The 25,495-nt window shown below is 41.3% G+C and overlaps 1 long non-coding RNA gene across 1 annotated transcript in view; it reads left to right on the top strand.

The window, feature by feature from the left end:
- Nucleotides 1-25,495, top strand: part of LOC132006916 (uncharacterized) — a 181,066-nt gene that overhangs the window by 52,236 nt on the left and 103,335 nt on the right. The window contains exon 2 of the long non-coding RNA XR_009401258.1: nucleotides 16,919-17,107. This is a non-coding gene — a long non-coding RNA (uncharacterized LOC132006916). The remainder of the gene's footprint in view (nucleotides 1-16,918; nucleotides 17,108-25,495) is intronic.

Genomic DNA, 25,495 nt, shown 5'->3' on the forward strand with positions numbered 1-25,495 from the left:
GTTGTTGCAAATGGCAAGATTTCATTTCTTTTGATGGCTGCATAGTATTCCATTGTGTATATATACCACATCTTCTTGATCCATTCATTGATTTTTTTTTTAATGTACTGTTGAATTCAGTTTGTTTGTATTTTGTTGAGGATTTTTTGCACTGTGTTCATCAGAGATATTGGCCTATAGTTCCACCGTCCCCCCCCCCTTTTTTTTTAAGTGAACTGTACTGCTGAACATAGAGCTTGAACTCCCCACCCTGAGATTGAGAGTCACTTACTCTCTTGAAATTGTCTTTTGTTGTAGCATCTTTATATGATTTGCTATCAGGGTAATGGTGAACTGATAGAATGAATTTGGAAGGTTTCCTTCCTCTTCCATTTTTTGGAATAGTTTGAGGAGAAAAGGTATTACCTCTTCTTTAAATGTTTGGTAGAATTGACTTGTGAAGCCATCTGGTCCTGGAATTTTGTTTGTTGGGAGCTGTTTGAAAACTGATTCAATTTCATTGCTGGTCATCATCAGTCTGCTCAGATTTTCTACTTCTTCCTGCTTCAATTTAGAAGGTTATATAACATTTCTAGTAATTTATTTATTTCTTCTAGGTTGTCCAGTTCATTGACATGTAATTTTTTGTAATATTCTCTCACAGTCCTTTGTATTTCTGTGGTCTTGGTTGTTCTTTCTCCTCTTCCTTTATGATTTTGTTTGAGTTTTTTCTCTCTCTTTCTCTCTCTTTATTTATTTTTAAAATGAGTCTGGCTAGAGGGATGCCTGGGTGGCTCAGTCAGTTAAGGTCCTGGGATCGAGTTCTGCATCAGGCTCCTTGCTCAGTGGGGAGACTTCTTCTCCCTCTGCCTGCTGCTCCCCCTGCTTGTGCCCTCTCTCTCACAAATAAATAAATAAGATCTTAACAACAACAACAACAACAACAAAATGTGTAAAGGAGTCTGGCTTGAGGTTTATCAATTTTAATCTTTTCAAAGAACCAGCTCTTGGATTCATTGATGTGTTCTATTGTTTTTAAAAATTTGGGTATAATATATTTCTGCTCTAATCCTTATTTTGTCCTCCCTTCTGCTTGTTTTGGGTTTTCTTTGTTCTTCTTGTCCTGGTTTCTTTAGGCATAAGGTTAGGTTGCTTATTTGGAATTTTTCTCATTTCCTGAGGTAGGCCTTTATTACTATATACTTACCTCTTGGAACCACTTTTGCTGTATTCCAAAGGTTTTTGACCATTGTGGTTTTTTTTTTTTTAAGATTTTATTTTATTTATTTGACAGACAGAGATCACAAGTAGGCAGAGAGAGAGGAGGAAGCAGGCTCCCTGCTGAGCAAAGAGCCCAATGTGGGCCTCGATCCCAGGACCCTGGGATCATGACCTGAGCCGAAGGCAGAGGCTTTAACCCACTGAGCCACCCAGGCGCCCCTGACCATTGTGTTTTCATTTTCCTTTGTTTCCATGTTATTTTTTATTTCTTCTATGATTTCTTGGTTCACTTACTCATTGTTTAGTTTAGTAGCATGAATTTTACTTGTTGATTTCTAGTTTCTTAGTGCTGTGGTCAGAAAAGATGCGTGGTATGACTTGATATCTGGAATATACCTGTTAAGCCCATCTGATCCATCGTGTCATTCAAAGCCACTGTTTCCTTGTTGATTTTCTGTTTGGATGATTTGTCCATTTGTGTACATGGGCTGTTAATATCCCCTACTAGTATTGTATTACTATTATTTATTTCCTTTATATTTTAGGAATTCAGGTGTTCCATGTTGGGTGCATAAATATCTGTAATTATTATATTCTTGTTGGATTGTCCCCTTTATTATTATATAGGGTCCTTCTTTGTCTCTTGTTACAGTCTTTGTTTCAAAGTCTCTTTTGTCTGATATAAGTATTGGTACCCTGGTTTTCTTTTGACATCCATTTGCACAGTAAGTGTTTGTCTGTCCCCTCAGTTTCAATCTGGAGGTGTCTATACTTCTTAAATGAATCTTTCTTAGGGAACACATAGATGGGTCTTGTTCTTTTATCCACCTTGTTACCCTATGTCTTCTGATTGGAGCATTTAGTCCCTTTATTTTCAAAGTAATTTTTGATAAATGTGTTTTTATTGCCAATTTTTTACTTGTTTTGTCTTTTTTTGTAGTTATTCTCTGATCCTTTCTTCTCTTGCTCTCTTTCATGATTTGCTGGCTTTCTTTAGTGATACACTTAGATTCACTTCTCTATTTTTTGGCATATCTGTTACTGGCTTTTGATTTGTGGTTACCATTAGGTTTGTATATAACATCTTCCGCATGTAGCAACTTATAATAAGTTGATGCTCACTTATTTTGAATCCATTCTTTACTACCCATGTTTTAGGAATACTATGTCTTTTTTTAACTTCCTTTTATTTTGTGGATCCCTTGACTGATTTTTAGATATAGTTACTTTTACTGCTTTTGTGTTTTCTACTTTTTATACTCTCACTTATGTTCATTCCTTTCCACTCAAGGTGTCCCCTTTAATATTTCTTGAGAAGTGCTGTAGTGATCATGAAGCCCTTTAGTTCTTGTTTGTCTGAAGAACTCTTTGCCTTTCTTTCTATTCTGAATAGAGTATTCTTGGCTGCCAATTTTTCCCACTCAGCGCTTTGAATATATCATGCTGCTCCCTTGTGGCTTGCAAAGTTTCTGCTAAAAGATACAAGGATAACCTTATGGGGTTTCCCTTGAATGTAACTGACTTTTGTCTTCCACTCTTCCTCTCTCCCTCCCTCTCTTTCTTCTTCTCTTTCTTTCAGGCTCCACACCCAACGTGGGATTTGAACTCATGACACTGAGATCAAGAGTCACATGCTGCACCGATTGAGCTGGACAGGTGCGCCCTGTCTTTTCTCTTTCTGTTTTCAAAATCTTTATCACTATTTCTTACCATTTTAATTACTGTATGTCTTGTTGTGGACCACCTTTTAGTTGAATTCATTCCAGGATCTCTGTGGCTCCTTGATCTGGATATTTCCTTCCCCACATTTGGGAGGTTTTCAGGTATTATTTATTGGTATAAATGTTCTACCATCATTTCTCTCGTTTCTCCTTCTGGATTCCATATTATGTGGATGTGATTACATTTGATGGAGTCATTGAGGTCCCTAAGTGTATTCTCATTTGCATAGTTCTTTTGTCTCTCACTTGCTCACCTTTATTATTTTGCATTACTCTGTCTGATTTTTAATGTGAATTACTGTGTTCTTTATCTTTGGTTCTTTTTTATCTCTGGGTTAAGGATCTCACTGATGGCCTCCCTTCATTTCTCAAGTCCAGTAAGTATCTTTATGATCATTAATTTAAGTACTCTGTCAGACATATCACTTACTTCCATTTCCCCTAGGTTTGTCAGTGCAATTTTGTCCTGGTCTTTCATTTGAGCCATATTCCTCTGTCTCTGCCTTTTGCCTAACTCTCTGTGATTATTTTTTGTGTCCTAGTAAAGTTAGTTATGTCTCTTACTCTTGCAAGTAACTGCTGGAGTGTGTGTCTTTAACAAGGTGATGCCTGTCTTCTTCTACAGGGGATGCACCACAAATGTGGTGACTGGGCCAGTGAGGGCCTCTGCACAAAGCATGCATGGTTGCGGGCTACAGCTTTAACAAGGGTACATGTGTTCTCCATAGGAAGTGGGGAGTGGCAGTGTTGGCAAGGTTTGCACCAGTTGTTCTGGGCAGGGAAGTCACAGGGCCAGGACCGAGGCAGGCCTGATTGGACGAGGTGGGGCACAGTGTAAGCAAGTGAGGCCATAAATGCTGGCACCTAATCTTTTCCTGCATTTGCTTATGTTGGGTGGCTTGGGAGGGAAATGGTGCTTGCTTGTTCCTTTGTTCCTGGAGAAGTCCCTTAGGGAACTCTGAGATTAGTAACTACCGCTCCCTCCGAAGTCATTGTACAAAATGCTGCTTCTAAGATGTGTCTCAGTGGGCTGTTGTGCTGTCTCTTATAAGGGTACAGACTCAGCTTCCTATGGCCCTCTGGCCTCTCCCAGATCCCAGACAGTAATTTTTAAAATTCCAGCCTTTAAGTCCCGGTAGTTGTAAGAACTCAGGAAATTTGGTTCCTCTGATTTTCAAAGCCAGATGCCATAGGGTTTCATCTTCCCTGTACAGCCTTCCTGGTACTATAGTCTGTTTCTCATCCCTCTGTGCACTCATGGCTCCTTCTCTCTGGTAGTCACACTTGTAGAGTTTAGCTCCCTACCACATCTCCGTCCTCCTGACCCTCTTCGATGTGCCCTCTTCTCTCGTTTTGCTGGTCTTCCTGTCATTTCTGCATTATTTGCATTGATATGAATGGTATCTAGTTGTATTCCTGGTTCTAGGTGAGTTTAGGGTCCTCCTGTGCCATCTTCCCTAGAGGTCAGTAGTTCTTGCATTTTCGTCATTTATTAAATTCTCTCTTAACTACCAAGGATCAAATACCATCCTTCACACTAGAGGCACAAAAACAAAAGTTCCCATCCTTAAGTGGAAGAGAGAAATAAGCCAATAAGTAAGTAGGTAGCAGTAATGCATCGTCTGGAGTGTTCTGGAAGTGGTATGAATGTTGGCCCTCTAGGGACAGAAATGAGTATCCAGGACAGATATCTATAAATTATTTTTTGTAATTATTCAGTTTTTGTAAGTAGTCCGCAGTTAGTAATACTTTGCTCTAAGCTTGACCTTGGGTAGTTTAGAGAAGAAGTATAGAAAGTTTGTGCCTTGTGTGTGGCTCATGGTTCTGTATTATGTTTGTGAGTCAGCTCCTTGGAATGTGGAATGCATTTTTCCCACAGAAAACAATGGTATCCATGGTAATTAGGTTCCCAGGACAGCCCATAAAAGCCTATGTAATGCATAATCTGAAGGATCATGCTATATTAATAATACCATACATGCTAATGACCATGCAAAGCTATGCTTCTGTGGGAAAATCCATTCCGTGTTTCAGCCATGGGTCCCAGAAGCAGTCTTTCCCACTGAAGCTTCAATACAATGTGAAGAAACCCTTGCTTTGCCATCTCTCTAGATAATAAACCAGTGTGCTCTAATAGTCTCTCAGATCCAGGTTATTACGTGTGCTACATGGAAGTGGGGAGAGGATATACCAGGAAGAGAGATAGAGGTAAGCAGTTCTACAGGAAAGCAAGAAAGGTGTGAAAAAAAGGCAAGAAATGACCAGTCACTTTAGAGAAGCACCAGTTCCCAAGGTGCACATAGGCAGGAATGAAAGCGTAGCTAAGAAAGGATGTCCTTACCCAGAATGGTGGCGGGGGTGGGGAGGGCAGGGTTATAAGGGGATGAGTTACTCTTTTCTGAGTTCCAACTGAGTTCTAGTGTGCCTTAGACATTTTATACACACCTTTTTTTAGACTATTTATTTATTAGAGTGCATGAGCAGGGGAGGGGTGGAGGGGAGAAGCAGACTCCCGTTGAGCGGGGAGGCATACGTCGGACTCGATCCCAGGATCCTGGCATCATGACCTGAGCTGAAGGCAGACACTTAACCAGTTGAGCCACCCAGGTGCCCCTACACACATTGTTTTAATCCTTAAAACAATTTCTCAATATTCCTGTTTTCAGGGGAGATCAGTGAGAAGCAAAGAAAAGACCTTGCTAGGGTCATGCAGCTAGTAAATGGCATGGCTGGGATTAATAATCAAATTCCAAGAAATTTTTACAATAAATAAGTTCATTAGTAAAGAATATTTGTAAGCTGGGGATATCCCCTCATTTTTATGATGAGAAAATTGAATCAAAAGCTGTGAGATCGGGACGCCTGGGTGGCTCAATGGGTTAAAGCCTCTGCCTTCGGCTCAGGTCATGATCTCAGGGTCCTGGGATCGAGTCCCGCATTGGGCTCTTTGCTCGGCAGGGAGCCTGCTTCCTCTCTCTCTGCCTGCCTCCCTGCCTGCTTGTGATCTCTCTCTCTGTCAAATAAATAAATAAATAGATAGATAGATAGATAAATAAATCGAATCTTAAGGAAAAAAAAAGCTCTGAGATTCATTCTTTCTGAAAATTACTGCTACAGAAAGGTACTACCACCAATGTCATAACTGTGTTATATCCGGACTCTTAGCCCAGTGATGTTCATTGCATGGAGTACTTTCTGTTGGCAAGGTAATGAATGCATGTTCCTCCAAGCCCTGAGCATACTGTTTAATGCTTTTATATTTAAATATCTCATCCTGCTAGACTAAGTCAGGCTAGAATAAGTGCAGCAATAAAGATATAAACACAGTACGTTAGAAGAAAATGGAGACTATAATTCAAGGGATCTGAGGAGGTTTGTGAAAGATGTGGTAGTATGTGGGGTTGGACCTTGAGGACTTGATAGTAAGTGATGGATAAGCTGACCTGGAGAGAACATATTCTAGGAAAAGTAGCCAGATGCATAGTGTCCTTATGTTGTGCATTTAATGGTGTAAGTGCTCTAGGTAACACTGGGTGTGTGTCTTATGCAAATTGTCTTATTTATTCCTCAGTGTAATCCTATGAAGTAAGTACAATTATTAACCCATTTTATTGATAAGGAAGTTAAGGCCCCAAATGGGCTATTTGTCCAAATCTACATAGCCAGTGAGTGGTGGAATCTAGAACCCTCAAGTTGAGTCTAGACATTGACCCTTATAGTTGAGTCATTTTATGGGCTTTACTGGGAGTTGGCTATGGACCAGATTGTTTCCCCTCGAAATTTGTACATTGAAGCACTAAGTCCCAATGTGCTATTATTTGGACATTGAGCCTTGGGAGATAGATTTAGGTGAGGTATGAGGATGGTGTCCTCATGATAGGATTAGAACCCTTATAATAAGATATAGACCTTGAACAACACCCTTCCACCCCCATCTGAGTGCAGAGAGAAAAGGCAGCCATCTATAAACTAGGAGGAAAGCTCCCACCAGAAACTGACCGTACTAGTACCTTGATCTTATTGGACTTTTATCTTCCAGAACTGTAAGGAAATAAAGTTCTGTTGTTTAAGTGCCCCTGTTTATCATATTTTATAATGGCAGCCTGAGGCAACTGAGAGAGAGAGACGTAAAGTTTTGCCAGAATCTTGTGAGATTGGCTAAAGTAGGACTTTCAGTGTTATGGCAAGGGTTTTGGAGTTTGTTCACTTGCTTCCGCATAAGAGTTAAAAATCTTTAGGCTAAAATATGTGATTTGATTAGATGCTAGTATTTTGTGGCCTCTGCTTGGAACCAATAGAGAACAATGGAAAGATATTCAGGTGTAGATAAAATCAAGCACAAAGTCTTTGGTAGCTAATAAATCGAGTAGGTAGTTGGAGGAGAGAGAATCATTGGCAGGATTCAGTGGGGAGGACTTTACAGAGGAGACCGAGGTGGGGCCAGGTGACATTTACATGGGGGAGGCAGGGAGGAACACTCTGTGGGCAGGCCTCATTGTGTTGAACATTCTTTTTTTTTTTTTTAAGATTTTATTTATTTATTTTGACAGAGATCACAAGTAGGCAGAGAGAGAGGAGGAAGCAGGCCTCCCTGCTGAGCAGAGAGCCTGATGAGGGGCTCGATCCCAGAACCCTGGGATCATGACCTGAGCCGAAGGCAGAGGCTTTAACCCACTGAGCCACCCAGGCACCCCTGTGTTGAACATTATTTCATTGAGCCCCAGACACTGTGTTTTTTATAAATTAAAAGTTTGTGGTAACCCTGCATCAAGCAAGTCTGCCAGTATTAGTTTTTCAATAGCATTTGCTCACATTATGTCTGTCCCATTTTGTTAATTCTTGCCATATTTTAGACGTTTGCAGTATAGTATTTGAATTGCTGCAATTTCATGATTAAACTTTAAGGAATGAGGGGCTGCTGCTCCTTCTGGATGAGCAAGGAAAGTGGCTTCTTGAGATGGAGCCTCTTCCTGGTGAAGATGCTGCAAAGATCGTTGAAGAGAGAACCAAAGGTTTAGAACATTACATAAACTCGATTGCTAATAAAGCCGCAGGGTTTGAGAGGACCAGCTCTAATTCTAAAAGAAGCCCCACCGTTGGTAAAATAGCCTCACTTGCTGTAGAGAAATCCTTCCTCAAGGAAGGAATCCATCAATGCAGCAAATTTTGTTTGTTTTTTTTTTTAAGAAATTGCCATGGGTGCCTGAACCTTCCCCAACCACCATCCTGATCCATCGGCAGCCATCCATATTATGGCAAGACTTTACACAAACCAGCAAAAAGATTAGGCCTCGGTGAAAGTTAAGATGGTGGTTAGTGTTTTTAGTGATAAAGTATTTTTCAATTAAGGTACATACATCATTTGTTTAGAGCTAATGCTATTGCACGCTCAATAACTTGGCATAGGGCCACCTGGGTGACTCAGTCGGTTAAGAGTCTGCCTTTGGCTCAGGTCATGATCCTGGGGTCCTGGGATCGAGTCCAGCGTTGGGCCCCTTACTCAGCTGGGTATCTGCTTCTCCCTCTCCTGTCACTTCCTCACCTTGTGCTAGCACACTCTCTTCCTCTCAGACAAATAAAAATGTTTTAAAAAATAACTTAGCATATCGTGGTGACATAATGTTCATATGCATAGGGACACTGAAAAGGTCACCTAAATCCTTTTATGGTGGTGATATGGAACCAAACCCGCCATACGTCTGGTATGCCTGTGTTCCTGGAGAAGGGAAAGGCATGTAGAGAGGAGAAGGGAAATACAGGTAGAAAGCCCCACGAGGGGGAGTGAGTGTGGTGTGGATTGCAGGACACCATCCTGTTTGGCTGGATCAGAGTGAACTGTGAAGGAAGAGAGCAGAACATGGGTTGTCATTGCTACACAAAGGATTGCCTGCGGGACCGAGATGAGGTCTGGAGCCCCACATGGTTATGTCCTCTTTCCTGAAGGTAAGTGACATCCGGCAGTGACTGTGCGGGAGCTTTGTACATTTCTGTTGATGCTCAACACTGACTGCCGTAAACTTGGTGCTCTCTCGTTGTGCAGAGTTCCTGCTCTTAAAGAACTTCGAATCTAGTCAGGCCAAATAGTTCTATTTAGGCACTTGCTAGTTACTCTGAAACAGAGTTGGGCAAAGAGAAAAGGAGGGCCCGGTGTCCTGCCACCTCGGGGGTCGGTGTTACCTGGAGCAAGGGGAGAGGCCATTCTTCCTTTGAGCTAGGAGTATAAGAGGTGAGGATGGGAGGCGGGACAGCTAGGGGAGGCAAGTTCTATCAGATGGGGTTTTCAGGAAGAGAGGAGACTCCTTCCCATAAACAGAAACACTTCACTTATTTGCTTTGTGACACTTAAAGCTTTGGAGAAATTCTCTTCTTTTATGAGAAGCAAAATTGGGTTATAGGGGAGAGTCTGAATACAGAATGTGTATCATGGGCCCGTGTTGAGTTTATGTGCTTTAATTGAAGCACTATTGAAGCAAATTCCTTCATTTCCTCGTTGCTTTACTTTTCCTCAGCACCTAAAATACGGCAGAGACTCGCCGCCGATTTTCTGGACTTGGTCCTTGATTATTATTAAAATAAAGGCTGTTTTTCAAGTTCTCCAAGCATTGATCAGTACAGTATCCTTTGAAATCAATTGGATTCCTTAAGCAGAAATCACAGGACAGAGCTCTAGGCCTCTCAGATGTTGTGAGCTTTGACACGAGTCTCTGTTGCCGTATCTTTTGTTGTGGTTAGCTAAAGGATATTTATATTGTAGAGGACAGAACCCGTGGGGGGTATTTAATAAAAAGAAAACAAATCAGGAGCTTTGGGGTTACATGTAGTAGGTATTTTCATGTTATTATCCACACCCATCCATCTATTCATCAACTTATAAGCCATTTCTTTGGTTCAGCTCTAGGCAACATTTTTAAGAGCTGTAGGAGGCTGAAACACAAGCACACATTTTCCCTGTCCATTAAGAGGTTTATAATTGGAGTATAATTGGAGATATAAATAGTACTTAAATAAGACCGTATGTCATAAGAGTGGTGTCATTTGGAGAGGGAGAGCTCATTACGGCTTGGCTTGGCTTGGCTGCCGGAAGCTTTGTCGAAGGGCAATCTGTGCACAGGCTTGAGGAATGTATACAAGTTGGGAAAGGTGAACATTCAAATAAGGAGCCCGGTGTATGTCAGTATGCACAAGGAAGACTCATCATGGTTTCTTGGGTGGGCAGTGACAAAGTGGAAGTGACAGTAGTAGAGGATTTGTGTGAAGGAGTTGTAAGATAGGACTTGGAAATCACTGATGGGGACCAGCCTGCAGGGAGCCTTACATGTCAGGCTGAGATTGGACTTTATCCCTTAGGTGGTGGGGTAGTCCTAATACTGCAGCTTAGCCCCGTACCCTCAGACAGATATTAGACTAAAGATGAATTGTATCTTTAGATATGTGTCCTGTCACAGATCACCAAAGGCTGCTAGTCATTGTTGCCGTATAGGTTAAGATCTTGAATCAGAAAGCACAGGGGACGGTACAATATAAGAACAGGAACGATGGGGGAAAGAAAAGCGTCATTAATATTCATACCCTGTCATAGTCACAGTTGCACCTCATTTCTTTGTTCTATTCTTAATCTGCTTTAAATATTTTTAGCATTAACTACACTTTATAAAGAATTCTAATGACGAGTGAGGACCATTGTGCACTTGGTATCAAATTTTCTGACAAGAGATGAATTCTCTTTAAGTGCATCAGTTAAGAGGGTATGGTGCCTTTAAATCGTTATAATAGGATGACTAGTACCAAACTGAGGGCAAATTAGGTGAAACGCTACTATAAAACATCCAATCTATCCATACTGTAGCACTCATTTTCTCTTCAAAATCAGTGAGGCGTTAGAGACTCAAGCGGAAATGCTTGGTGTTTTGATTGGGAGCTGCTCCCTGATTTGGCGTTCCAATAAGCAGAGGAAGGCTGTGTCTACACAGTGTTGATTTCTCTGTTTTATGCTGGGGAAAACAGAACTTTGGCCCACTATCCAGGTATTTCTGTATATTTCCGAATGTTTCATAGCAAGTAGGCAGCATTTTTGCCAAATGTTTTTTAAATTAGTTTTGGGTAGTTACTTGGTGGCGTGTAGACAAAATTCTGTTTGTGATGAGAGAGCTTTCTGTTCATGATTCTTGTGGAAGTGTGTGTGTGTGTATGAATTTAGAATTTTGGTAGAAATATGCCATTGTTAAGAATCTGCTGAAAATTCACTTTTGTTCCCTCTTGTTCTTTCCCTTTCTCTTTAGAATGCAGCTGTCTATGAAACACACACTGACACGTTATTCAAAGGGAAAGGCATACGTCCAAACAACCCATTTTTGGCCAGTTCAGTTAAGAGATTTATACCATCCTAGGAAACAGCCTAAGCTGTCCCTGTCTGATTTGTAAACCACAGCCTTTGGGGCTGTATTCCAGAAGCTGAGAGACAGTTCACATTACATTAACAAGATTTTTTTTTTTTTTTAAACCTACGAACATATACCGGCAAGCCCTAGATGGGTATTCTTAGAAATTCCTAACTCTGGGACTATTATCACCTTGGCCCTTGTGCTTCAGGGTTCCAAAATCTTTCTCTTTGCCTATGTAAATCCCACTTATCCTGTACGGTCCAGCTTGGATGCCCCCTTCTTCAGGAAGCTTCTACTGATTATACAGAAAGGAAGAGCTCTCATCGTCCTCTAAACTGATACCTTGTGGATGGTTGTGTAACATTTTCCACAGGAAATCTTGTACCAGAGTCATTTGGTTAGATTCTACCTGTTGTACGAGATGAATGTCCCAACAGACAGAGACTATCTCCTGTGTCTTTATTGCTCCACCAAACCTGCTGTGCTGAGCACATGGCATGCCCTAAGAAAATATTAATTGAATGAATTGACTAACGCATGGTATGTATTTAACTATAGACTTCCGGAGAGAGCAATGGGAAATGACATATTCTAAGTGTTAGGCAAAGGCAATGCTTTGAAAGACAGTGAACTTAATCAGTTTTGGTTTTTTGTACTGTGTCCTACCAGGAATGAGTTTGAGGACATGAAGCTGAATCAAAGGGTCGATCTTGTGTTGGAAGAGCAAGGGAAACGTGACTTGGGAATAGGAAAAATTGGTTCAATTCATTAAAAACTGAGTTTGACTTGAATGCCAGGTACTGTGCCGCTATTACTAGTACAGAGATGAATGAGACATAATTCCTGCCTTTAAGATGCTCCCTGTCTATGCATGTGGAATCCAGTGAGGTGAAATGTGTCGAGAAACAGAAGGGAAAGCCATTCTAGATTCCTGACACCAATTAGAGATTGGAGACCGCTGAAATGAGAGCGGATTCTGGAAGGCCTAGTTTCCTACTTTCCTGTTATATGTTCTTGGCTGCTTTTGATAATTCCAAAGACATACTAAAGCAGAACAGGAAATGTCAACCAGCTATCAAACGGTGCTACACGCATTGGCCTCCTTGTCAGACAAGTCATGTTTGATTTCACCTGTTCTGCCTTGGTACTGCTGCATACCAGGTGTAACATCAAGAATGTGGCTCGCACTCTAAAAGAAAGAAAGAAAGAGAGAGAGAAAGAACATTCTCAAGACAGAAAAAGGCCAAAGAAGATGATCTCTAGGGCCTTTGAAATTTTCCATTGGCATATATATACACACAACCTGGACCACAGAGCTTCATACAACAAACACACACATACACAACCCATATTCATACACACACTGGCACAGACGTACACACTGATGACGTGTGCACAGGTGCACAGACATACCTGCACCCTCGGAAGCCCCGAATGCAGCCCCTGGCTCCTAATGCTTTCTGTCGGCCATGAAGTTTCCTGATAAGGTTATTGTATGGCTTTGAGTTTGAGGCTCACTTATATTCCTCCACTCCCCCTCCCCACCCCCAAGCACTGGAACCTTGTTTCTAGGTTGAGAAGTGTCCATTCTCCCTAGGAATCTCTTTCCTGGGGTCGGAACATTCATCCCATTGGAGGGCCAGATGACAACCTATTTGCTTTCACTTCTTCAAAATCTGAATTCCTTTTCATGGACAGTATTTTTTTTTTTTTAAAGTTGTGGGGAAGTGTTTAAAAGAAGTAGAAGAACAAAACGATGCACCCGCCCCTGGTTTGTAAACATGCAAGTCCCTGTTCTTTTTGTGCTCCATAAAGAAGTGAGATTGGGTCAGATATTAAATTTTTGCTTTGCGGTTTTTGTCAAGTGGCAATGATTGCATATCAGACTGACTGACCACCTGATGTCCATTACAAAAGGGAGCCATCTGCATGACTCTTCCAGGAACAATTCATCCAGGATCCAATTCTCTGGTTAGGATAACTTTAACAAGGTGAGTCACAAGACCCCTTTTAAATGCCCAGAATTTACTGCCCGTGAGACTGGTGAACTTGACGTGTTTTACAAGGATCAATAATACAATTTAGATGCTCGCTGTATTTTAAACTAAATGGAACCATATTAATTCAAACTATAAACAGTACTGAAGCAACTCAAATGTCAAAGTCTTTGAAATGAGATGTGAACCACACAGATTTCCCCCCTCCTCCCATAGCAAGCGGCATCTTAGCTATTTTTAATTAGAGCTAGCTAAATATAGCTCTTATCTTCATAGGCTAGGGATGTGGTTGACATTTGGCTAAACCTTTTTTAAATACAAGGCTTATAAGTTATGATAGTTGCCGGAAAAGGAGAAATTAAATGCTCAGACTTTAAGCTGACCTAGTTTAGAGGTTCAATCCAAAGAGAAAGTTAATGGAACACAACTAGAGTTGGAAAAAGACAGGATTTGTTGCTGCCTTGGTAGTGGCCTGAGCTGGGAGAATGGAGGCGTCACCCTGACAGATTTGTGAGAAGTAATTGTGGAACGAAAATAGCAATAAGGAGTCTCGGGAAAGGAAATCAATCTTATTTATATGGAGATCACCAAGTAGGTCATGCGGGAGGCACTGTGTTTTAGTCCCTTGCAAATGGGTTGCCCCCGTTGGGCACCCACAACTGGCAGCTCAGCTTTTAGGAGGGTTCAGAGCGGAAATAGGTTGTGTTACCATATCTTTGATTGGCCCTTCTGCCTGGCCTCTGTGTCTACCTGCTGTGAACCCAAATGCTGGCCATGACCTCCCAGCTTGGCCTGATCATGGGGATGATGAAGATTATGGTTGACCTGAGCAGTCAAGCCACAGGATGCTTACAGTTCTGGCAGTGAGTGAAATGGAAGGGCTGCTGGGGTGTCATTTGACATGGCAGGCACGTTCCGTGAAAAGGAAGAGTGATGATTTTCTAAACGAATCCTCCCAACATTTTATGAAATACCGATCTCCATTCAAAATGTGAAGCCATGCCTTCCAATAAACTTTTTTGCTCCTTACATGCTTTTTTCTTCTTCTTTTTCCTTCTTCCTTTGTTCTTCTTCCTTTGCTCTTCTTTCTTCTTTTTTCTTCTTCTCGGAACAGTGCTTCAAAACAGTGGTTTGGGATTTAAAAAAAATTTTTTTTCCACTTTGATTCTCCGAGGACTAGAAAGCATACAAAGAGCATGCAAAATACTGGGTATTTTAAAAATGTATTTTTAGAGCATGTATTATGACCTTGCTTCTCTTTTCTCCATTCATCATCCATGTGCTAGAGATTAAGGAAACATTAGAAAGGTGGCTCAGTGGGTTAAGCCACTGCCTTCGGCTCAGGTCATGATCTCAGGGTCCTGGGATCGAGTCCCACATCGGGCTCTCTGCTCAGCAGGGAGTCTGCTTCCTCCTTTCTCTCTGCCTGCCTCTCTGCCTACTTGTGATCTCTCTCTGTCAAATAAATAAATGAAATCTTAAAAAAAAAAAAAAGAAAAAAGGAAAGATAGAAGTTCATTTAGTTTGCAAACTTTTTTATTCCCTGAGTGGGACATTGTAGAAAAATATCCTCGAGTATTTGAGTGTTGTAGAAAAAGCAGATAATGTAAGTAAGCAAAAATAAGAGTAAAATAATGATGACCCACAGTGTGAACCTGGAGGCAGCCATTGCGTTATACCCTGTTTCTTATGCATTTTTATACATTCATGTCTGTGTGTGTACAAAAACCAGAGAATATTATAAAAAATATATATTAATATGTAATATAGAAAAAATATAGACTCAAATGCAGAGCACACAACATACATCTATGTATATATAGGATGTTTTATTTATTTATTTTTAATAAAGATTTCATTTATTTATTTGAGAGACAGAGATCACAAGTAGGCAGAGACAGAGAGAGGGGGAAGCAGAGAGCCTGACATGGGGCTTGATCCCAGGACCCTGGGATCATGATCTGAGCCGAAGGCAGAGGCTTTAACTCACTGAGCCAACCAGGCGCCCCGTAGAATGTTTTATTTTTTAGAGAACACGATATTTTACATGCTGATTTTTAAAATAACGTTGTTTTATTTTTTGAAAGATTTATTTATTGAGAGAGCACACATGAGTTGGGGGAGGGCAGAGGGAGAGAAAGAGAGGGAATCTCAAGCAGACTCCCCACCGAGCATGGAGCCCAATGTGGGGCTTGATCCCAGGACCCCGAGATCATGGCCTGAGATGAAATCAAGAGTTGGAAGCTGAATTGACTGAGCCACCTGTGCTCCCCAACATTGCTTTATTTTAATAATGGGGTTCACATAACCAAATAGTAGAATCAGTACATAACTCAGGCCTGCAGCTTCTTTTCTCCTTTCGGCATAGCCCAGTCAGATATCCTGCAGGATTGTCCCAGTATAGGTATAATGGCCAGGATGCATTCTGATTGCATGGTGCCCGTGCCATACCGATTGCTAAGTATTTGAATATTACCCCCTGAATATGCCAGGAAATCTTAATATACCCTGCTAAAGGATATATTATACAGTTGTCAAGAATTAAGCTACAGGCAGCTGAGCAAAAAACCGCCATGTGTTAGATGGCTATAGGAAATGTGGCTGTCTAGATCTCCTTCCAAGGTGCAGGCAAAGATAACAGAGCTACTCCTCAGTATCGACTAAGTTCATCACCCAATGCACAGTAGAGACCACAGAGATCATTGAATTCGCAAGCCTGGGATAGTTAGAGAAGGTTTCACAGTGGAGGTCATATTTGAGATAAGAGAACTGGGGTGTAATTGAAGTAAAGGGAGGAAGTAAAATGTATACTGTATCTGGGAACCTGGAAGAATATCGGTTTTGCTTTTAGATTCATGCTTTTCCCTTTCCTTCCTCTGTGAAGGGTTTTGACCCTGGCAAACTATGTTTTTCGGTCTTCTTACCCAAATGGCTTCTGGTTTGATTTGACCAATAGGAGGCGCTAGTCAGCGTTTGCTAGATAGTAGAATACTGGCAGCCATGGTATTCCCCTCGCTATGGTTTGGGTTTTGGCCAATTGACAGTGTCTCCTCTTGTTGGCTTTTGTTCTTCTGGAGATGTAGGGTCCCAGCTTTTGTCGAGTGTTTGCTGCTTCTGTTGTTCCAGCTCCGTTTTGGTTGCCCTGACTCCTGGTTCCCGGACTTGGGATATTATCTCCTGCCTTTGTCCCTCAGCTCTATGGGTGGTAGCAGCTTCTTGGGGTCACCAAGCTCTAGGTTGCCTCAGCTTTCCCCCCAGTTGTTCATTCTGTTCTAACATGGATGTGACTTGTATCCTGTATTGACTTCCCTCTGTTGAGCTAGCTGCTGTGGGTTCTTTTCCTGGCTGGATCCTGACTGATGTAGTTTGTATCAGCAAGTGGGAAAGACAAGGCTGTTAGGGTGGTTGGGGCCGGATTGGTGAGTGACTCTGCTTCTCGCACAGGTAGGCAAGCTTACCACACTGTAAGAACTTCCAGAAAGGTATTCAGATAAAAAAACATATTCTGCCCCCTGAAAGATCAGTATTTGTTTCCCATAAATTTTGGTGTATTTCCCAGGATGTCACTTGCAGCAAAGTGGGAAGTGAGCTGGGCTTCTTTTCCTATTCTTCCCTTCAGGCAGCAGGAGGTATCTGGAAGAGAGGAAGAGGAGGACCACAATGGAGTGTGATTCAGCTTCTTGATGCTGAATCCTGTAAAAGAGAAGGAGACCCACCCCGAGCCATGGGAGCACTGCCAACCTGGGTCTGCCTTGGGAGCTATGAAAGCCTTTCAGGAGGACATGATGTCTGAACTAAGTCCCCACAGGTAGGCATATTCGTTTCCTATTCCTACTGTAAGAAATTACTGCAAACGTTGTCTTTAAACAATACAAACTTATCATAGCACAGTTCTGGAGGTCAGAAAACTGACAGACATCTCATGTGGCCAAAATCAAGATGTCGACGTGACTGAGTTCCTTGAGAAGGCTCTAGGAGATAATCATTTCCTTGCCTTTCCCATCTTCTAGAGCTATCTGCATTTCTCAGCTCCTGGTCCTCATCTTCCATTTTGGAAATATGCAGTGTAGCTTGTTCAACTCTCTCTCTGACTCTGGTTCTCTGGTCTCTCTTATAATGAACCTTGTGATTACACTGGGCTCAACTGGAGAATCCAGGATAATCTTGAGAATCAAATCTGAAAAGTCCCTTTTGCTATATAAGGTAATATTCAAAGATTCTGGGAATAAGGATGGCCTTGGGGGTGGAGGGGTCCATTATTCTGCCTACCACAGTAGGTTAGGCATTCATTAGGTAAAACAATAAGGGAAAGTGTATTCTCATAAGAAGGAGCAGATCATGCTGTCCAGAAGCCTAGAAGAATGTAGCATGTTCTAGTCCATTAGCAGATAATTATTATCACTGTCCTTTCTCTAGTGAAAAAGAAAAAGGGATATTCACTAGGACCTCCGAACATGGCACTGTTCCCCACATCCCTACACTGCAAGAAGCATGCTATTTAAGCCAAAATGCAGTCCGTCCTTAAAACTCAGCTGAATAGAATCCTTTAGTAAAGTATAAAGGACACTGGACTTGGAGTCCAATGGTCCCATTAACCTGTCAGCTTTGTCACCTGTCTCGGTCCTTTTGAGCTGCTCTAATAAGAATACCATACGCTGGGTAGTTTTAATCAACCAAAATTTATTTCTTATAGTTTTAGAGGCTGGGAATTTCAAGATCAAGGTGCTGGCAGATATATTCCTTGGTGAAAATCAGCTTTCTGGTTTATAGCAGGCTGTTTGCTTGTTGTGTCCTCGCATGGTGGAAGGGAAGAGGGAGCTGTCTGGGATCTCTCTTACAAGGGTTCTAATCTAGGTGATGACCTAATCACCTCCCAAAGTTTACACATCCAAATATCACCATGGTGGCCATTAGATTGTAACATACGAATTCTGGGGGGACACATTCAAACCACAGGCTCACCAAATAACCATGTACTTTGGAGAAAGACTCTTACCCTCTTTTAATGATCGTTTCTTTCTCTTTAACATGGGGTTAGAGCTCTTGACCTTGTGGGGCCATTGCTAACATTCAGGGAGATAAATCCTATGGAACCTCTGTGCAGACTTAGACAAGGACAACTTCACCATTTTTTGAGGCTAAAGCGCCTGTGGTCTAGTCACCAGGCGAATGGACCAAAGGTTGGACAGAACTAACAGTGGAAATATGGAGCCAGCAAAGATACTGGAAAATCCCTTACAAAAGACAAAGTAACTTGTAGAAGACCGATACGTGGGTATTTTAGGAAAGAGCACATATGGCAAGTGAATTAACTGCTACCATAGTGGGAAGCTCCATTTTAGGGAGCCTTTATTCAGAATGTTAAGACAGGAAGGGGCCCGCATGAATTCTATAGATGCCAGGGCCCAAAGGGTGTAGGCTATCCACAGCCTTAGGCCATATTGCAAATGCCTAGTCAATTTACGGACATGCTTGAAAGAGTTAGCCATTACTCAAAAACATGATCCAGATAATGTGGTCATTCATCAAAATCACAGTGTTCAGGCATTTTGGCAATTATGGGTAACTCTAAGAATTATGTTTCTCCTCTCTGGTGCCTAATACTGTGTGCAAAGCAGGAATCAGGCCAGGATTGAGTGGGAAGTGGAGATAATGAAACTTAGTATTTGGCCCCTCTTTTTCCACCCATAACACTTGCTAACGTTTAATGGGCACATGCTACATATCATGTGCTCTTCCCAACCCCATTAGAGGCACATGCTATTGTAACATCTGCTTTATCAGTTAGGAAACAGGTTCTGTGAGTTGCAGTGACTTACCCAAATTCGCAGAGCCAATAAGCAGTCAAGTTAGAAACTCAGCCTAGTTGAATGATCTTAATGACTACATCATGTGGTTAATGTTCCATACCTCAAACAAAATCCATCTCTATCCCTGAAGGAATAAATCTTAGTTTTTCCTTTTCCTTGTTTTTTCCCTTCATTCAACTTGTACTCTGATCTTCTCATTCTAGGCTTTTCTTATGTTGGTTACTTGTTCTCTTACTTTCTCCTTTCAGTTCTACCTTACTTTTGTCCCTAAGCCAGCCCATCTTTCAGGGCTCAGGGAAATGGGACGGGTCTTGAAATTAGAATACTCTCATGCTGTATGACCTTGGACTTGAAATTCCTCTAAGCCCTTGTCTCATCCATAAGCTGAAGATAATAGCACATAGTTCTTTGGGGAATTATATAAGATATAACTCCTCAATGTAGTCTCTCCACTCATGAAAGTGTTCAGAGATTTGTTTGGGTAGTCAGTCAGACAACCAAGATTGAAGTCGAGTTCCATCACTTAGGAGCTGTGAGACCTAGGACAAGTTGCCTAACTGCTCAGTGCCTTCATTTCCTAATCTATAAAACTGGAGTAATAATAATAATACCTCCTACATAGGGTTGTTGTGAAATTTAAAGAGAGATAAACTCTTCTAACCCATAGAAAGTTTTCAGTAAATGTTAGGTATTATTAATAATCTCCACTGGCATCTCCAGGGTATGTTAAATTTCTAAGTGTCCCCTCCTTCCTTACTGTTCCTCATGGACTACTGATGTATTAACAATAATCACAAGCATGGCCTTCCTCATCAGAATTTAGTTTTCTGATCCTACATTTCCTCAACTGTAAAATGGGCATCATTTTATAGAACACCTCTTTCATGGTAGTGTTCCTCAGAAATAATGGCCAATACAACACATGAACCCTTAAGCAGTTATGTTGTACATTGATCACATGCAGTAGAAACAGCCTGATTGGATGGCTCCTGCACGTCAAGCTCGCGGCATGGTAAAATTTCAGTAAACCCTGGCTGTTGTGTTCATTTGTGTGGCCAACAAATATTGACTGAGCAATTTTTCTATATCTGCCACTGTGTTAGGTGTTCAGGGTGGGGTACCCTCTGCCACCAAAGAGATTGCATTGTAACAGGGAATAGAGATGTAGTGGTAATTGCTGTAAAAAAAAAAAAAGAAAGAAAGAAAGAAAGAAAAAGAACTTAAGGCAGTCAGGTAAGTATCCTCCAACAACCTTGACTCAACATGATGTTATACTAAGTAGATGAAGAGACAAAGAAAGGCCTGGTCTGGCAGATCCCTGCATTGGCCATTTGTGCTGGGTGCTGCATCTGAAGCTTCAAATGGCAGACAGTCAAAAGGCTGGAGGGTGCTGACTATTATTTGGCCAACTGCAGCGTCATTTGGCAGCAAGCCCCATTGACAATTAACCAAAGTCAGCAGTGAGGCAAATAGAGGTGATGCACTTTCTTTTTGAAGGTCTCAGGATGTATTAGACTGTTTAATTATTTTTTTCTTCCTAGTCTGGACAAACCAGTCCAAATGGGCACATTTTTTTAAAAACTTTGTAAAGCTCACTGTCGCCCTTTATTAGCCTCTAGAATGAAGTTTAGATGGCTTCCTAGGGGTTTCTTGAAAGGTAGGGATCTTTATGGGACCTTATTTATTCTATGCATGAAAACCGGAAATGACACCTAACTAATAAACATCTTTATGTTGCAAGGCTATCTGACTCGTGGCCAATTTGAAGATAACTACTCCCAAACTCTAGTCGTACTTTTCTCTTTGACCCTACAAAAGCAACCTTACTACCGAATATATTTTACTTCGGTTCCGTGTAGAGTCACTGACTTCTGCCTTCTACCAAAGGGGCTTAAATACTTGTAGATGCACCCGCCTATGTCAAGGAGATGTCGACAAGACCAGAAATGAAGATAGTCCAAATTTCAACTGGACTTGCAGTTGATAGCCTCTCTGGGATTTTACAGGATGAAAGTACTGACAGGGGAGAGTGACAATGAGGACAAATGATTACGTTGATCACATGCAGTAGAAACAGCTTGATTGGATGGCTCTTGCACGTCAAGCTTAACTACCACTCAGATAATGAACTTGGAGGGCTAAGGTGTCAAAAATGCCCTGAATTTGGTATTGAAACTGCTCAGGTATTGAAACGTTCCCACAAAAATTTTAGCATTTTGAGAGAACGAGAAAGAATAGTGACATTGACTTTGACATTTCAGAAAATTAAGTAGCAGGGATGCATTGACAGATGAACAGAGCAGCGTGTTAAGATTCCATAGGAGGCGATATTAGGACAGACTTACAGGCAGCTAGAAAATGAAATCTTATCTTGTTAGATACCCGGGCCTCAGTTATTAGGAGAGATTAAGAAGTAGGCTCCAAATCTTAGGACAGGGCGTAGAAAGACTTCAGTTTTAAGTAACAAGATATGCCAGATTTACTGGAAGCCCATGCTGTGCAAGACACTGGACTGGACACTGGGGACATACTAGCCTTGTCCTATAGAAGGTCTCCAGCCACAAGGAGAGACAGATAAGTAATTTAGTAGACAAAGTCATGATGGAAGAAGAGAGCATTGAGAGAACAGAAGAAGAGAGGAGCTAAAGTAAAACTGGGCGGGGAATCGCCAAGCAGATACCTGGTAAGCAGGAGTTAGTGAAGGATAGGATAAGTGAGAGAGACCCAAAATCCTGGAGCACTTCACTTAATATTGAGTCAGTTCCTCAGTGACGGTTTCAAGGTGAAATGTTTTGAGTTAGTCATCACCTGTATCTGTGCTCACAGCTTTCCTGGTACTTCAATGTTACCCAACCATTTCTCTTTCTATGAATGATCAAATCACGGTTCACTTATATTGAAAATTTGCTTGCTGGATTTCCTGCCCGTGCATTTATTTAAAAGCAATCAGTTTCTCGATTTGTGTATAAGTAATTCAACCCCGCCCCTTTCTTTCCATGATTTTGATGGGAATATTGTTCTTTAGAATAAGTTGCGTGTTGGTGTCACCCATTTTTCCCTGTGGTGTGATTGAACTTGTTCCTCTATTCCTTACAGTTCTAAAAACTAGCATTTAGAACTCCGTAGTTCTAGAAACTAGAATTTAGAACTAAAGTTTACTGGATTTGGGTTGAACGTTTTTCATAGGACTGCATTGCATCATCGATGAGGCTGTGTGTTGTCTATTGTGTGATATTCAGAGACATGATGTGTGTTTGGCTCTGTATTAGTGAAAAGATCCCTGGCTTAACATGATGACTGCCATCTTCCTCTGCTGAAAAGTGACCTTCTCCTACCTGTTTAGCCAGCCAGTAATCCATGGGGGTGATACTTTGATACCATATCAATATGGTGTTCCCCATCAACCTATCACCTCATAGTTTTCATTTTCCTTTCTGATCCTTGCCCAAATGAATTACTTCCATTGGAGATTTCACTGTTGCCTGTTCTTATATATTTTGAAGAGAGACCAAGGCTTTGTTGAAATTTTGGCTTAGAGGCTCATGAACTTCCTCTCTCAGATTATTCATGAATACAATTAATTCTTTTTCCCCACAGAACCATATTTTCTCGTCACTATTGATTGCCCTAAATCTGGGTGTCGGTAAAGTTAACAGTCATTCAGAGATTTTAAATAAGGTCTGAGCCAACCCTTTGTGGGTATAGGTTTCAATAAGAAGTGTCACAGAGATGGGGCAGGAGCAGGAAGTCAACAGTCAGGAAATGCCAGTGCCAGAAGGATTCCTGAAACAAGGAACATGGCAGGAGGACCAAGGTAGAAATTTTAAGTCACAACAAGGCCACCGTGAGATTTCATGCTGAGTATGGAGTGTGGCTAGATCATAGATCACACCCAAGTGCCTATATTTTTTTAAAGATTTTTTTTATTTGTCAGAGAGAGAGAGCACAGGCAGGGAGAGCAGCAGGCAGAGGGAAAAGTAGGCTCCCCACTGAGCGAGGAGCCCGATGTGGGACTTGATCCCAGGACCTTGGGGTCATGACCCAAGCCGAAGGTAGACGCTTAACTGATTGAGCTACCCAGGTGTCCCAGATGTGCCTTTAGAGACTGAGAGGTAAAGGAGTGGAGCTAGACATGTGTAAGGAAGAAAAAACAGTGGTGGGGCCTATGACAGAAGTGGAGTTCGTAGGTCCCGTCTAGAGGCCTTCTGTTAGGAATAGCTAAATGTTATGGAGAGTGGGAAATGGCTCTAGCCTTGCCAGATCTTTTGATTTGTCAAGAGAAGCTGGAAGTCTGACAAAGTAAAACAAAACCATCTGAAAATGGGTACAGCTAAGTCAAAGAGTACATTGGAAATATGGATAGTGTGACAAATCTGTTTCTGGGTTCTGTTTGGCTTCTGGGACATAATTTTGCAAAATTTGGCTGGAAAAACCTTACACATGTATTATTAATGTCAGAAACCAAGTGGAGAAGTGGGGCATTAGGACTATCTATTTGATGTAGAGAAGGGATCCAAAGCTCAGGAATTAGTATGTGAAAATAAGGAATACTTACCAATCAACTCTGACCCTGATCCTGTGCTTTCATGTTTGTCTATACTGCCTGTTTCCTGAGTTGTTTTTAAGTTTTTTGAATGTAGGCACCTTGTCTTCATATCCATACATTTTTGCACATTACTTTCCATATACTAGCCCCTCAATAAAAACATGACTTTGAGGATGATTTCTACCCAATAAAGACCAGGGTAAATTATTTCATGTTCTTCTCATCATAGCTGAATAAGAGTGATGCATTTTGCGCATAGCATAAAACAGAGTAGAGTTAATCTGTGATCTGATTTTACCATTTAATGTTATTTTCAACAAAGCATTCATAAAATTCATAGCTGCAGCTGTTCCACATTATTATGTTCTCTCTTGCAAATTTTCTTAACTGAAAGCCATTTCTCATTTTTATGTTGTAATGTTTGGGAAAGTAATGAATGATTAAGGTAATCAGAAATACATGAAGTTGGGGGAAGACATACACATATATATTTTTAGTCATGTTTGAAGAGTACTACTTAAATGATAATGCACTAACTCTATCATAACATCAGGGAAATTTATATTGTCTGCCTGGTCCAGCTCCATTTTCTGGAAAAATAAGTTCTTAAATATGTCACATCTGTCACCCAGCTTCCGAAGTCACAAGTCTAAACTAGAACTGGGAATTTTTCTATGTTCCATTTTCTCCCACGCGTTCTCTGATCTCTCTCTCTCTCTAACAAAATACCAATTTGAGGACAGAAGGGCATAAAGATGAAAGTCTGAATGTAGGTGCTAAAGGCACATTATGTATTTTACAACTTTGGCTAGCAATGACTCTGTTTAAGTGAGTAGCTCATTAACCCACAGGAGTGAGTGTTTAATGGTGGCACTTTGGCAGAACGATTTTTCATTAATAATTCCATTTACTAAATGTCTTCCATGTGCCAGGGATTGTAATCGGTGATTTTAGTACTAAGCGTCAGATGATCATCTCTATTTTTTCACTACAACCTGGCCAGGAAAGTAGTGTCAGCCCCACTGTAGATGAGGAAACTGAGGCTCATAGGTTTTAAGTAACTTGTCTAATGATGTACATCTGGTAAGGACTGGAGCTAGGATTAGTACCTGTGTGGGCTGCAAAGCTTATGTTCTTGCCTTCTATCTGTCAAGTGTCATATATGACAGTTCTGAAATAAGTAGGGACCCTATAGTCACATTCCATAGTAACGTAGTCCTTAACTTCCAGTCAAAATTTATGAGTGTCACCTTGGGGATGTGTAATTATAATGCACTCAGATCTCTGTGCTTTGAGAAGGGAAATGCAAAAACCTTGATTTTCAATGAAGTTGGTTGGTTGACCAGATGATTTTGTTTTCATGAGCGGGGAGATTGGAGGTTAGGAGCATTTGACCAATTTCCTGACTTGAGGAGGCTTTGTTCCCCTTAGTTTGACAGTTAACAGTGTGAGAGCTTTTCTTGAACACCACCACAATGCCAGTGCCCTTCTCTTGGATCCCTCCTGTCTTTGGGTATTGCTGAAGATGTTGTCCATGCTGAGTAGTCGCCTGGCCAGACAGACATCACACTTGGTAGTCACAGGGTGGGGTGCTGGTGTTTGTTGAGAGTTTATAAGATGTATTTAGAAGGACTGCCCTCATTAACAGACTCTGCTTGCTAAGGTTAAGTGTGGGTAGAATGGTTCCATGAAACGCCTAGATAGCGCAATAATGCTCTTCATAGTTACCTTTTGCCCTGAAATCCTCATTTATGATTCCGTCTCCTTAGATCCTGCCTTCTCCCTCTCATTGTTCATCTCACCAGAACTTTCCCTCCTGCGCCGCCATGGATTGTGGATT

Source organism: Mustela nigripes, chromosome X (genome assembly GCF_022355385.1).
Source record: "Mustela nigripes isolate SB6536 chromosome X, MUSNIG.SB6536, whole genome shotgun sequence".
Lineage (NCBI taxonomy): Eukaryota > Metazoa > Chordata > Mammalia > Carnivora > Mustelidae > Mustela > Mustela nigripes.